Source organism: Heterodontus francisci, chromosome 42, assembly GCF_036365525.1.
Source record: "Heterodontus francisci isolate sHetFra1 chromosome 42, sHetFra1.hap1, whole genome shotgun sequence".
In the NCBI taxonomy this organism is placed as follows: Eukaryota; Metazoa; Chordata; class Chondrichthyes; order Heterodontiformes; family Heterodontidae; genus Heterodontus; species Heterodontus francisci.
In genome coordinates, this window is record NC_090412.1 from 35,195,236 (window position 1) to 35,209,152 (window position 13,917).

Consider the following 13,917-nt stretch of genomic DNA (forward strand, 5'->3'; position numbering starts at 1 on the left):
GAGTGCTAGAGAGTGTCAGAGAGTGTCAGAGAGTGAAAGAGAGTGATAGAGAGTGTCAGAGTGTGTCAGAGAGTGATAGACAGTGATAGAGAGTGTCAGAGAGTGATAGAGAGTTACAGAGAGTGTCAGAGAGTGATAGAGAGTGTCAGAGAGTGATAGAGAGTGTCAGAGAGTGTCAGAGAGTGTCAGAGAGTGTCAGAGTGTGTCAGAGAGTGTCAGAGAGTGATGGAGAGTGATAGAGAGTGTCACAGAGGGTCAGAGAGTGATAGGGAGTGTCAGAGAGTGACAGCGAGAGTCTGAGAATGTCAGAGAGTGATAGAGAATGTCAGAGAGTGATAGAGAGTGATAGAGAGTCTCTGAGAGTGTCAGAGAGTTTCAGAGAGTGAGCGAGAGATTCTGAGAGTCTCTGAGAGTGTCAGAGAGTGTCAGAGAGCGAAAGAGAGTGTCAGTGAGTGACAGAGAGTGTCAGAGAGTGATAGAGAGTATCAGAGAGTGTCAGAGAGTGTCAGAGAGTGACAGCGAGTGTCTGAGAGTGACAGCGAGTGTCTGAGAGTGTCAGTGAGTGTCAGAGAGTGATAGAGAGTGATAGGGAGTGATAGACAGTTACAGAGTGTGTCATTGAGTGATAGAGAGTGTCAGAGAGTGTCAGAGAATGTGATAGAGAGTGTCAGAGAGTGTCAGAGAGTGATAGATAGTGTAAGAGAGTGATAGAGTGTGATAGAGAGTGTCAGAGATTGATAGAGAGTGACAGAGAGTGACAGTGAGTGTCTGAGAGTGTCAGATAGTGTCAGAGTGTGTCAGAGAGTGATAGAGAGTGATAGAGACTGTCAGAGAGTGTCATAGAGTGATAGAGAGTGTCAGAGAGTGTCACAGAGTGTCAGAGAGTGATAGAGAGTGACAGAGAGTGATAGAGAGTTACAGAGAGTGTCAGAGAGTGATAGAGAGTGATAGATAGCGTCAGAGAGTGTCATAGAGTGATAGAGAGGGATAGAGGGTGTCACAGAGTGTCATTGAGTAATAGAGAGTGTCAGAAAGTGTCAGAGAGTGATAGAAAGTGTCAGAGAGTGTCAGAGAGTGATACAGAGTGTGATTGAGAGTGTCTGAGAGTGTCAGAGTGTGTCAGAGAGTGTCAGAGAGTGATAGAGAGAGATAGAGAGTGTCATTGAGTGATAGAGAGTGTCAGAGAGTGTCAGAGAGTGATAGAGAGTGATAGAGAGTGTCAGAGAGTGTCAGAGAGTGATAGAGAGTGTCAGAGAGTGATAGAGAGTGTTAGAGAGTGATCGAGAGTGATAGAGAGCTTCAAAGAGTGTCAGAGAGTGATAGAGAGTGATAGAGAGTGATAGGGAGTGTCAGAGAGTGTCAGAGAGTTGTAGAGAGTGTCAGGGAGTGTCAGAGAGTGATAGAGAGTGATACAGAGTGTCAGAGAGTGATAGAGTGTGTCAGAGAGTGTCAGAGAGCGATAAAGAGTGATAGAGCGTGTCTGAGAGTGTCAGAGAGTGTCTGAGAGTGTCTGAGTGTGTCAGAGAGTGTCAGAGAGTGTCAGAGAGTGATAGACAGTGATAGAGATTTTCAGAGAGTGTCATTGAGTGATAGGGAGTGTCAGAGAGTGATAGAGAGTGATAGAGAGTTTCTGAGAGTGTCAAAGTGTGTCAGAGTGTGTCAGAGAGTGATGAAGAATGCTAGAGCGTTGCAGAGAGTGTCTGAGAGCGTCAGAGAGTGTCAGAGTGTGATAGAGAGTGTCTGAGAGTGATAGAGAGAGTCTGAGAGTGTCTGAGAGCATCAGAGAGTGTCAGAGAGTGTCTGAGAGCGTCAGAGAGTGAAAGAGAGTGATAGAGAGTGTCAGAGTGTGTCAGAGAGTGATAGACAGTGATAGAGAGTGTCAGAGAGTGATAGAGAGTTACAGAGAGTGTCAGAGAGTGATAGAGAGTGTCAGAGAGTGATAGAGAGTGTCAGAGAGTGTCAGAGAGTGTCAGAGAGTGTCAGAGTGTGTCAGAGAGTGTCAGAGAGTGATGGAGAGTGATAGAGAGTGTCACAGAGGGTCAGAGAGTGATAGGGAGTGTCAGAGAGTGACAGCGAGAGTCTGAGAATGTCAGAGAGTGATAGAGAATGTCAGAGAGTGATAGAGAGTGATAGAGAGTCTCTGAGAGTGTCAGAGAGTTTCAGAGAGTGAGCGAGAGATTCTGAGAGTCTCTGAGAGTGTCAGAGAGTGTCAGAGAGCGAAAGAGAGTGTCAGTGAGTGACAGAGAGTGTCAGAGAGTGATAGAGAGTATCAGAGAGTGTCAGAGAGTGTCAGAGAGTGACAGCGAGTGTCTGAGAGTGACAGCGAGTGTCTGAGAGTGTCAGTGAGTGTCAGAGAGTGATAGAGAGTGATAGGGAGTGATAGACAGTTACAGAGTGTGTCATTGAGTGATAGAGAGTGTCAGAGAGTGTCAGAGAATGTGATAGAGAGTGTCAGAGAGTGTCAGAGAGTGATAGATAGTGTAAGAGAGTGATAGAGTGTGATAGAGAGTGTCAGAGATTGATAGAGAGTGACAGAGAGTGACAGTGAGTGTCTGAGAGTGTCAGATAGTGTCAGAGTGTGTCAGAGAGTGATAGAGAGTGATAGAGACTGTCAGAGAGTGTCATAGAGTGATAGAGAGTGTCAGAGAGTGTCACAGAGTGTCAGAGAGTGATAGAGAGTGACAGAGAGTGATAGAGAGTTACAGAGAGTGTCAGAGAGTGATAGAGAGTGATAGATAGCGTCAGAGAGTGTCATAGAGTGATAGAGAGGGATAGAGGGTGTCACAGAGTGTCATTGAGTAATAGAGAGTGTCAGAAAGTGTCAGAGAGTGATAGAAAGTGTCAGAGAGTGTCAGAGAGTGATACAGAGTGTGATTGAGAGTGTCTGAGAGTGTCAGAGTGTGTCAGAGAGTGTCAGAGAGTGATAGAGAGAGATAGAGAGTGTCATTGAGTGATAGAGAGTGTCAGAGAGTGTCAGAGAGTGATAGAGAGTGATAGAGAGTGTCAGAGAGTGTCAGAGAGTGATAGAGAGTGTCAGAGAGTGATAGAGAGTGTTAGAGAGTGATCGAGAGTGATAGAGAGCTTCAAAGAGTGTCAGAGAGTGATAGAGAGTGATAGAGAGTGATAGGGAGTGTCAGAGAGTGTCAGAGAGTTGTAGAGAGTGTCAGGGAGTGTCAGAGAGTGATAGAGAGTGATACAGAGTGTCAGAGAGTGATAGAGTGTGTCAGAGAGTGTCAGAGAGCGATAAAGAGTGATAGAGCGTGTCTGAGAGTGTCAGAGAGTGTCTGAGAGTGTCTGAGTGTGTCAGAGAGTGTCAGAGAGTGTCAGAGAGTGATAGACAGTGATAGAGATTTTCAGAGAGTGTCATTGAGTGATAGGGAGTGTCAGAGAGTGATAGAGAGTGATAGAGAGTTTCTGAGAGTGTCAAAGTGTGTCAGAGTGTGTCAGAGAGTGATGAAGAATGCTAGAGCGTTGCAGAGAGTGTCTGAGAGCGTCAGAGAGTGTCAGAGTGTGATAGAGAGTGTCTGAGAGTGATAGAGAGAGTCTGAGAGTGTCTGAGAGCATCAGAGAGTGTCAGAGAGTGTCTGAGAGCGTCAGAGAGTGTCACAGTGTGTCTGAGTGCGTCAGAGAGTGTCTGAGAGCGTCAAAGAGCGTTAGAGTGTGACAGAGAGTGTCTGAGAGTGTCAGAGTGTGATAGAGAGTGTCAGATCGTGCCAGAGTGTGTGAGAGTGTCAGAGAGCGACAGAGAGTGTCAGAGAGTGTCAGTGAGTGATGGAGAGTGTCAGAGAGTGATAGAGAGAGTCTGAGAGTGTCTGAGAGCGTCAGAGAGTGTCAGAGAGTGTCTGAGAGCGTCAGAGAGTGTCACAGAGTGTCTGAGTGCGTCAGAGAGTGTCTGTGAGCATCAAAGAGCGTTAGAGTGTGACAGAGAGTGTCTGAGAGTGTCAGAGTGTGATAGAGAGTGTCAGATAGTGCCAGAGTGTGTGAGAGTGTCAGAGAGCGACAGAGAGTGTCAGAGAGTGATGGAGAGTGTCAGAGAGTGATGTAGAATGTCTGAGCGTGTCTGAGAGTGACAGAGAGTGACAGAGAGTGACAGAGGCTGTCTCAGAGTGTCAGTGAGTGTCAGAGAGTGATAGAGAGTGACAGAGAGTGTCTGAGAGTGACAGCGAGTGTCTGAGAGTGTCAGTGAGTGTCAGAGAGTGATAGAGAGTGATAGGGAGTGATAGACAGTTTCAGAGAGTGTCATTGAGTGATAGAGAGTGTCAGAGAGTGTCAGAGTGTGATAGAGTGTGTCAGAGAGTGTCAGAGAGTGATAGAGAGTGTAAGAGAGTGATAGAGAGTGATAGAGAGTGTCAGAGATTGATAGAGAGTGACAGAGAGTGACAGTGAGTGTCTGAGAGTGTCAGATAGTGTCAGAGTGTGTCAGAGAGTGATAGAGAGTGATAGAGACTGTCAGAGAGTGTCATAGAGTGATAGAGAGTGTCAGAGAGTGTCACAGAGTGTCAGAGAGTGATAGAGAGTGATAGAGAGTGACAGAGAGTGTCAGAGTGTGTCAGAGAGTGTCAGAGAGTGATAGAGAGTGATAGATAGCGTCTGAGAGTGTCATAGAGTGATAGAGAGGGATAGAGAGTGTCACAGAGTGTCTCTGAGTAATAGAGAGTGTCAGAAAGTGTCAGAGAGTGATAGAGAGTGTCAGAGAGTGTCAGAGAGTGATGGAGAGTGATAGAGAGTGTCATTGAGTTATAGAGAGTGTCAGAGAGTGTCAGAGAGTGATAGAGAGTGATAGAGAGTGTCAGAGAGTGTCAGAGAGTGATAGAGAGTGTCAGAGAGTGATAGAGAGTGTCAGAGAGTGATCGAGAGTGATAGAGAGCTTCAAAGAGTGTCAGAGAGTGATAGAGAGTGATAGAGAGTGATAGGGAGTGTCAGAGAGTGTCAGAGAGTGATAGAGAGTTATAGAGAGTGTCAGGGAGTGTCAGAGAGTGATAGAGAGTGATACAGAGTGTCAGAGAGTGATAGAGAGTGTCAGAGAGTGTCAGAGAGCGATAAAGAGTGATAGAGAGTGTCTGAGAGTGTCAGAGAGTGTCTGAGAGTGTCTGAATGTGTCAGAGAGTGTCAGAGAGTGTCAGAGAGTGATAGACAGTGATAGAGATTTTCAGAGAGTGTCATTGAGTGATAGGGAGTGTCAGAGAGTGATAGAGAGTGATAGAGAGTTTCTGAGAGTGTCAAAGTGTGTCAGAGTGTGTCAGAGAGTGATGAAGAATGCTAGAGCGTTGCAGAGAGTGTCTGAGAGCGTCAGAGAGTGTCAGAGTGTGATAGAGAGTGTCTGAGAGTGATAGAGAGAGTCTGAGAGTGTCTGAGAGCGTCAGAGAGTGTCAGAGAGTGTCTGAGAGCGTCAGAGAGTGTCACAGTGTGTCTGAGTGCGTCAGAGAGTGTCTGAGAGCGTCAAAGAGCGTTAGAGTGTGACAGAGAGTGTCTGAGAGTGTCAGAGTGTGATAGAGAGTGTCAGATAGTGCCAGAGTGTGTGAGAGTGTCAGAGAGCGACAGAGAGTGTCAGAGAGTGTCAGTGAGTGATGGAGAGTGTCAGAGAGTGATATAGAGTGTCTGAGCGTGTCTGAGAGTGACAGAGAGTGACAGAGAGTGTCTCAGAGAGTGTCTCAGAGTGTCAGTGAGTGTCAGAGAGTGATAGACAGTGTCTGAGAGTGTCAGAGAGTGTCTGAGACTGATAGAGAGAGTCTGAGAGTGTCTGAGAGCGTCAGAGAGTGTCAGAGAGTGTCTGAGAGCATCAGAGAGTGTCACAGAGTGTCTGAGTGCGTCAGAGAGTGTCTGTGAGCATCAAAGAGCGTTAGAGTGTGACAGAGAGTGTCTGAGAGTGTCAGAGTGTGATAGAGAGTGTCAGATAGTGCCAGAGTGTGTGAGAGTGTCAGAGAGCGACAGAGAGTGTCAGAGAGTGATGGAGAGTGTCAGAGAGTGATGTAGAATGTCTGAGCGTGTCTGAGAGTGACAGAGAGTGACAGAGAGTGACAGAGGCTGTCTCAGAGTGTCAGTGAGTGTCAGAGAGTGATAGAGAGTGACAGAGAGTGTCTGAGAGTGACAGCGAGTGTCTGAGAGTGTCAGTGAGTGTCAGAGAGTGATAGAGAGTGATAGGGAGTGATAGACAGTTTCAGAGAGTGTCATTGAGTGATAGAGAGTGTCAGAGAGTGTCAGAGTGTGATAGAGTGTGTCAGAGAGTGTCAGAGAGTGATAGAGAGTGTAAGAGAGTGATAGAGAGTGATAGAGAGTGTCAGAGATTGATAGAGAGTGACAGAGAGTGACAGTGAGTGTCTGAGAGTGTCAGATAGTGTCAGAGTGTGTCAGAGAGTGATAGAGAGTGATAGAGACTGTCAGAGAGTGTCATAGAGTGATAGAGAGTGTCAGAGAGTGTCACAGAGTGTCAGAGAGTGATAGAGAGTGATAGAGAGTGACAGAGAGTGTCAGAGTGTGTCAGAGAGTGTCAGAGAGTGATAGAGAGTGATAGATAGCGTCTGAGAGTGTCATAGAGTGATAGAGAGGGATAGAGAGTGTCACAGAGTGTCTCTGAGTAATAGAGAGTGTCAGAAAGTGTCAGAGAGTGATAGAGAGTGTCAGAGAGTGTCAGAGAGTGATACGGAGTGTGATTGAGAGTGTCTGAGAGTGTCAGAGTGTGTCAGAGAGTGTCAGAGAGTGATGGAGAGTGATAGAGAGTGTCATTGAGTGATAGAGAGTGTCAGAGAGTGTCAGAGAGTGATAGAGAGTGATAGAGAGTGTCAGAGAGTGTCAGAGAGTGATAGAGAGTGTCAGAGAGTGATAGAGAGTGTCAGAGAGTGATCGAGAGTGATAGAGAGCTTCAAAGAGTGTCAGAGAGTGATAGAGAGTGATAGAGAGTGATAGGGAGTGTCAGAGAGTGTCAGAGAGTGATAGAGAGTTATAGAGAGTGTCAGGGAGTGTCAGAGAGTGATAGAGAGTGATACAGAGTGTCAGAGAGTGATAGAGAGTGTCAGAGAGTGTCAGAGAGCGATAAAGAGTGATAGAGAGTGTCTGAGAGTGTCAGAGAGTGTCTGAGAGTGTCTGAATGTGTCAGAGAGTGTCAGAGAGTGTCAGAGAGTGATAGACAGTGATAGAGATTTTCAGAGAGTGTCATTGAGTGATAGGGAGTGTCAGAGAGTGATAGAGAGTGATAGAGAGTTTCTGAGAGTGTCAAAGTTTGTCAGAGTGTGTCAGAGAGTGATGAAGAATGCTAGAGCGTTGCAGAGAGTGTCTGAGAGCGTCAGAGAGTGTCAGAGTGTGATAGAGAGTGTCTGAGAGTGATAGAGAGTGTCACAGAGTGTCTGAGTGCGTCAGAGAGTGTCTGAGAGCGTCAAAGAGCGTTAGAGTGTGACAGAGAGTGTCTGAGAGTGTCAGAGTGTGATGGAGAGTGTCAGATAGTGCCAGAGTGTGTGAGAGTGTCAGAGAGCGACAGAGAGTGTCAGAGAGTGTCAGTGAGTGATGGAGAGTGTCAGAGAGTGATATAGAGTGTCTGAGCGTGTCTGAGAGTGACAGAGAGTGACAGAGAGTGACAGAGAGTGACAGAGAGTGTCTCAGAGTGTCAGTGAGTGTCAGAGAGTGATAGACAGTGTCTGAGAGTGTCAGAGAGTGTCTGAGAGTGATAGAGAGAGTCTGAGAGTGTCTGAGAGCGTCAGAGAGTGTCAGAGAGTGTCTGAGAGCGTCAGAGAGTGTCACAGAGTGTCTGAGTGCGTCAGAGAGTGTCTGAGAGCGTCAAAGAGCGTTAGAGTGTGACAGAGAGTGTCTGAGAGTGTCAGAGTGTGATAGAGAGTGTCAGATAGTGCCAGAGTGTGTGAGAGTGTCAGAGAGCGACAGAGAGTGTCAGAGAGTGACAGAGGCTGTCTCAGAGTGTCAGTGAGTGTCAGAGAGTGATAGAGAGTGTCTGAGAGTGTCAGAGAGTGATAGAGAGTGATAGAGAGTGTCTGAGAGTGTCAGAGAGTGTCAGAGAGTGATAGAGAGTGATAGAGAGTGTCAGAGAGTGTCAGAGAGTGTCAGAGAGTGATATAGAGTGATAGAGCGTGTCAGAGAGTGTCATAGAGTGATAGAGAACGTCAGAGAGTGTCAGAGAGTGATAGAGAGTGACAGAGAGTGTCAGAGTGTGTCAGTGAGTGTCATAGAGTGATAGAGAGTGTCAGAGTGTGTCACAGAATGTCTGAGAGTGTCAGAGAGTGTCACAGAGTGATCAAGAGTGTCAGAGAGTGATAGAGTGTGTCAGAGAGTGATAGAGAGTGTCAGAGAGTGATAGAGAGAGATAGAGAGTGTCACAGAGTGATTAAGAGTGTTAGAGAGTGATACAGAGTGATAGAGAGTATCTGAGAGTATCTGTGAGTGTCAGAGAGCGTCAGAGAGTGTCAGAGATCGATAGAGAGTGTCAGAGAGAGATAGACAGTGTCAGAGAGTGATAGAGAGTGTCTGAGAGTGACAGAGAGTGAAAGAGAGCATCTGAGAGTGTCAGTGAGTGATTGAGAGTGATAGAGAGCCTCTGAGAGTGTCAGAGAGTGTCAGAGAGTGATAGAGAGAGTCAGAGAGTGGTAGAGAGTGACAGAGAGTGTCTGTGAGTGGTAGAGAGTGTCAGAGTGCTTCAGAGAGTGATAGAGAGTGATTGAGTGTGTCAGAGAGTGCCAGAGAGCGATAGAGAGTGTCAGAGAGTGATAGAGAGTGTCAGAGAGTGATAGAGAGTGTCTGAGAGTGTCAGTGAGTGATTGAGAGTGATAGAGAGCCTCTGAGAGTGTCAGAGAGTGTCAAAGAGTGATAGAGAGTGTCAGAGAGTGGTAGAGACTGACAGAGAGTGTCTGTGAGTGATAGAGAGTGTCAGAGTGTTTCAGAGAGTGATAGAGAGTGATTGAGTGTTTCAGAGAGTGCCAGAGAGCGATAGAGAGTGTCAGAGAGTGATAGAGAGTGTCAGAGAGTGATACAGAGTGTCTGAGAGTGTCTGAGAGTGACAGAGCGTGAAAGAGAGTGTCTGAGAGTGTCAGTGAGTGTCAGAGATTGATAGAGAGTGTCTGAGAGTGTCAGTGAGTGATAGAGAGTGATAGAGACCCTCTGAGAGTGTCAGAGAGTGATAGAGAGTGTCAGAGAGTGTCAGAGAGTGATAGAGAGTGACAGAGAGTGATAGAGAGTGATAGAGAGCCTATGAGAGTGTCAGAGAGTGTCAGAGTATGTCAGAGGGTGTCAGAGAGTGTCAGAGAGTGATAGAGAGTGATAGAGAGTGATAGAGATTGTCACAAATTGTCAGAGAGTGATAGAGAGTGATAGAGAGTGATAGAGAGTGTCAGAGTGTGTCAGAAATTGTCAGAGAGTGATAGAGAGTGATAGATAGCGTCAGAGAGTGTCATAGAGTGATAGAGAGGGATAGAGAGTGTCACAGAATGTCATTGAGTAATAGAGAGTGTCAGAAAGTGTCAGAGATTGATAGAGAGTGTCAGAGAGTGTCAGAGAGTGATACGGAGTATGATTGAGAGTGTCTGAGACTGTCAGAGAGTGTCAGAGAGTGTCAGAGAGTGATGGAGAGTGTCAGAACGTGTCAGAGTGTGATAGAGAGTGTCTGAGAGTGTCAGAGTGTGTCAGAGAGTGATAGAGAGTGATAGAGAGTGATAGAGAGTGTCAGAGAGTGTCAGAGAGTGTCAGAGTGTGTCAGAGAGTGATAGAGAGTGATTGAGTGTGTCAGAGCGTGTCAGATAGCGATAGAGAGTGTCAGAGAGAGATAGAGAGTGTCTGAGAGTGACAGAGAGTGAAAGAGTGCGTCTGAGAGTGTCAGTGAGTGTCAGAGAGTGATAGAGAGTGTCTGAGAGTGTCAGTGAGTGATTGAGAGTGACAGAGAGCCTCTGAGAGTGTCAGAGAGTGTCAGAGAGTGATAGAGAGTGTCAGAGAGTGATAGAGAGTTTCAGAGAGTGTCAGAGAGTGTCTGAGAGTGTCAGAGAGTGTCAGAGAGTGATAGTGAGTGTCAGAGAGTGTCAGATAGTGATAGAGAGTGTCAGAGAGTGTCAGAGAGTGTCAGATAGTGATAATGAGTGTCTGAGAGTGTCAGAGGATGTCAGAGAGTGTCAGAGTGTGTCTGAGAGTGTCAGAGAGTGATAGAGAGTGTCAGAGAGTGATAGAGAGTGTCAGAGAGTGTCAGAGAGTGTCGAGAGTGATAGAGAGTTTCAGATAGTGTCAGAGAGTGTCAGAGAGTGATAGAGAGTGTCAGAGAGTGATAGAGAGTGTCAGAGAGTGTCAGAGAGTGTCAGATAGTGATAATGAGTGTCTGAGAGTGTCTGAGAGTGTCCGAGAGTGTCAGAGAGTGTCAGAGAGTGATAGAGAGTGTCAGAGAGTGATAGAGAGTGTCAGAGAGTGTCAGAGAGAGTCAGAGAGTGATAGAGAGTGATAGAGAGTGTCAGAGAGTGATAGAGAGTGATAGAGAGTGTCAGAGAGTTATAGAGACTGTCAGAGAGTGTCAGAGAGTGTCTGAGAGTGTCTGAGAGTGTCAGAGAGTGTCAGAGAGTGATAGTGAGTGTCAGAGAGTGTCAGATAGTGATAGAGAGTGTCAGAGAGTGTCAGAGAGTGTCAGATAGTGATAATGAGTGTCTGAGAGTGTCAGAGAGTGATAGAGAGTGTCAGAGAGTGATAGAGAGTGTCAGAGAGTGTCAGAGAGTGTCGAGAGTGATAGAGAGTTTCAGATAGTGTCAGAGAGTGTCAGAGAGTGATAGAGAGTGTCAGAGAGTGATAGAGAGTGTCAGAGAGTGTCAGAGAGTGTCAGATAGTGATAATGAGTGTCTGAGAGTGTCTGAGAGTGTCCGAGAGTGTCAGAGAGTGTCAGAGAGTGATAGAGAGTGTCAGAGAGTGATAGAGAGTGTCAGAGAGTGTCAGAGAGTGTCGAGAGTGATAGAGAGTTTCAGATAGTGTCAGAGAGTGTCAGAGAGTGATAGAGAGTGTCAGAGAGTGATAGAGAGTGTCAGAGAGTGTCAGAGAGTGTCAGATAGTGATAATGAGTGTCTGAGAGTGTCTGAGAGTGTCCGAGAGTGTCAGAGAGTGTCAGAGAGTGATAGAGAGTGTCAGAGAGTGATAGAGAGTGTCAGAGAGTGTCAGAGAGAGTCAGAGAGTGATAGAGAGTGATAGAGAGTGTCAGAGAGTGATAGAGAGTGATAGAGAGTGTCAGAGAGTTATAGAGACTGTCAGAGAGTGTCAGAGAGTGTCTGAGAGTGTCTGAGAGTGTCAGAGAGTGTCAGAGAGTGATAGTGAGTGTCAGAGAGTGTCAGATAGTGATAGAGAGTGTCAGAGAGTGTCAGAGAGTGTCAGATAGTGATAATGAGTGTCTGAGAGTGTCAGAGGATGTCAGAGAGTGTCAGAGTGTGTCTGAGAGTGTCAGAGAGTGATAGAGAGTGTCAGAGAGTGATAGAGAGTGTCAGAGAGTGTCAGAGAGTGTCGAGAGTGATAGAGAGTTTCAGAGAGTGTCAGAGAGTGTCAGAGAGTGATAGAGAGTGTCAGAGAGTGATAGAGAGTGTCAGAGAGTGTCAGAGAGTGTCAGATAGTGATAATGAGTGTCTGAGAGTGTCTGAGAGTGTCCGAGAGTGTCAGAGAGTGTCAGAGAGTGATAGAGAGTGTCAGAGAGTGATAGAGAGTGTCAGAGAGTGTCAGAGAGTGTCAGAGAGTGTCAGAGAGTGATAGAGAGTTTCAGAGAGTGTCAGAGAGTGTCAGAGAGTGATAGAGAGTTTCAGAGAGTGATAGCGAGTGTCAGAGAGTGTCAGAGTGTGTCAGAGAGTGATACAGAGTGTCAGAGAGTGATCGAGAGTGATAGAGAGTTTCAGTGAGTGTCAGAGAGTGTCTGAGAGTGTCAGAGAGTGATAGAGAGTGATAGAGAGTGTCAGAGAGTGTCAGAGAATGTCTGAGAGTGTTAGAGAGTGATAGAGTTTGATAGAGAGTGTCAGAGAGTGTCAGAGAGTGTCAGAGAGTGATAGTGAGTTTCAGTGAGTGTCAGAGAGTGTCTGAGAGTGTCAGTGAGTGATAGAGAGTGATAGAGAGTTTCAGGGAGTGTCAGAGAGTGTCTGAGAGTGTCAGAGAGTGATAGAGAGTGTCAGAGAGTGTCAGAGAGTGATAGAGAGTGATAGAGAGTGTCAGAGAGTGTCAGAGAGTGTCTGAGAGTGTCAGAGAGTGATAAAGAGTGATAGAGAGTGTCAGAGTGTGTCAGAGAGTGTCAGAGAGTGTCAGAGAGTGTCAGATAGTGATAGAGAGTGATAGAGAGTTTCAGAGAGTGTCAGAGAGTGTCTGAGAGTGTCAGAGAGTGATAGAGATTGATAGAGAGTGTCAGAGAGTGATAGAGAGTGATAGAGAGTGTCAGAGAGTGTCAGAGAGTGTCTGAGAGTGTCAGAGAGTGTCAGAGAGTGATATAGAGTGATAGAGAGTGTGTCAGAGAATGTCAGAGAGTGTCAGAGAGTGTCAGATAGTGATAGAGAGTGATAGAGAGTTTCAGAGAGTGTCAGAGAGTGTCTGAGAGTGTCAGAGAGTGATAGAGAGTGATAGAGTGTGTCAGAGAGTGATAGAGAGTGATAGAGAGTGTCAGAGAGTGTCTGAGAGTGTCAGAGAGTGTCAGAGAGTGATAGAGAGTGTCAGAGTGTGTCAGAGAGTGTCAGATAGTGATAGAGAGTGTCAGAGAGTGTCAGAGAGTTTCAGAGAGTGTCAGAGAGTGTCTGAGAGTGTCAGAGAGTGATAGAGAGTGATAGAGAGTGTCAGAGAGTTTCAGAGATTGTCAGAGAGTGTCTGAGAGTGTCAGAGAGTGATAGAGAGTGATAGAGAGTGTCAGAGAGTGATAGAGAGTGATAGAGAGAGTCAGAGAGTGTCAGAGAGTGTCTGAGAGTGTCAGAGAGTGTCAGAGAGTGATAGAGAGTGATAGAGAGTGTCAGAGTGTTTCAGAGAGTGTCAGAGAGTGTCAGAGAGTGTCAGATAGTGATATAGAGTGTCAGAGAGTGTCAGAGAGTTTCAGAGAGTGTCAGAGAGTGTATGAGAGTGTCAGAGAGTGATAGAGAGTGATAGAGAGTGTCAGAGAGTGATAGAGAGTGATGGAGAGTGTCAGAGAGTGTCAGAGAGTGTCTGAGAGTGTCAGAGAGTGTCAGAGAGTGATAGAGAGTGATAGACAGTGTCAGAGAGTGTCAGAGAGTGTCAGAGAGTGTCAGAGAGTGTCAGATAGTGATAGAGAGTGTCAGAGAGTGTCAGAGAGTGATAGAGAGTGATAGAGAGTGATAGAGAGTGTCAGAGAGTGTCAGAGAGTTTCAGAGAGTGTCAGAGAGTGTCTGAGAGTGTCAGAGAGTTGCAGAGATTGTCAGAGAGTGTCTGAGAGTGTCAGAGAGTGATAGAGAGTGATAGAGAGTGTCAGAGAGTGATAGAGAGTGATAGAGAGTGATAGAGAGTGTCAGAGAGTGTCAGAGAGTGTCTGAGAGTGTCAGAGAGTGTCAGAGAGTGATAGAGAGTGATAGAGAGTGTCAGAGTGTGTCAGAGAGTGTCAGAGAGTGTCAGAGAGTGTCAGATAGTGATAGAGAGTGTCAGAGTGTGTCAGAGAGTTTCAGAGAGTGTCGGAGAGTGTCTGAGAGTGTCAGAGAGTGATAGAGAGTGATAGAGAGTGGCAGAGAGTGATAGAGAGTGATAGAGAGTGTCAGAGAGTGTCAGAGAGTGTCTGAGAGTGTCAGAGAGTGTCAGAGAGTGATAGCGAGTGATAGAGAGTGTCAGAGAGTGTCAGAGAGTGTCAGAGAGTGTCAGATAGTGATAGAGAGTGTCAGAGAGTGATAGAGAGTGATAGAGAGTGTCAGAGAGTGTCAAAGAGTGTCAGAGAGTGTCAGATAGTGATAGAGAGTGTCAGAGAGTGTCAGAGAGTGTCAGATAGTGATAGAGAGCATC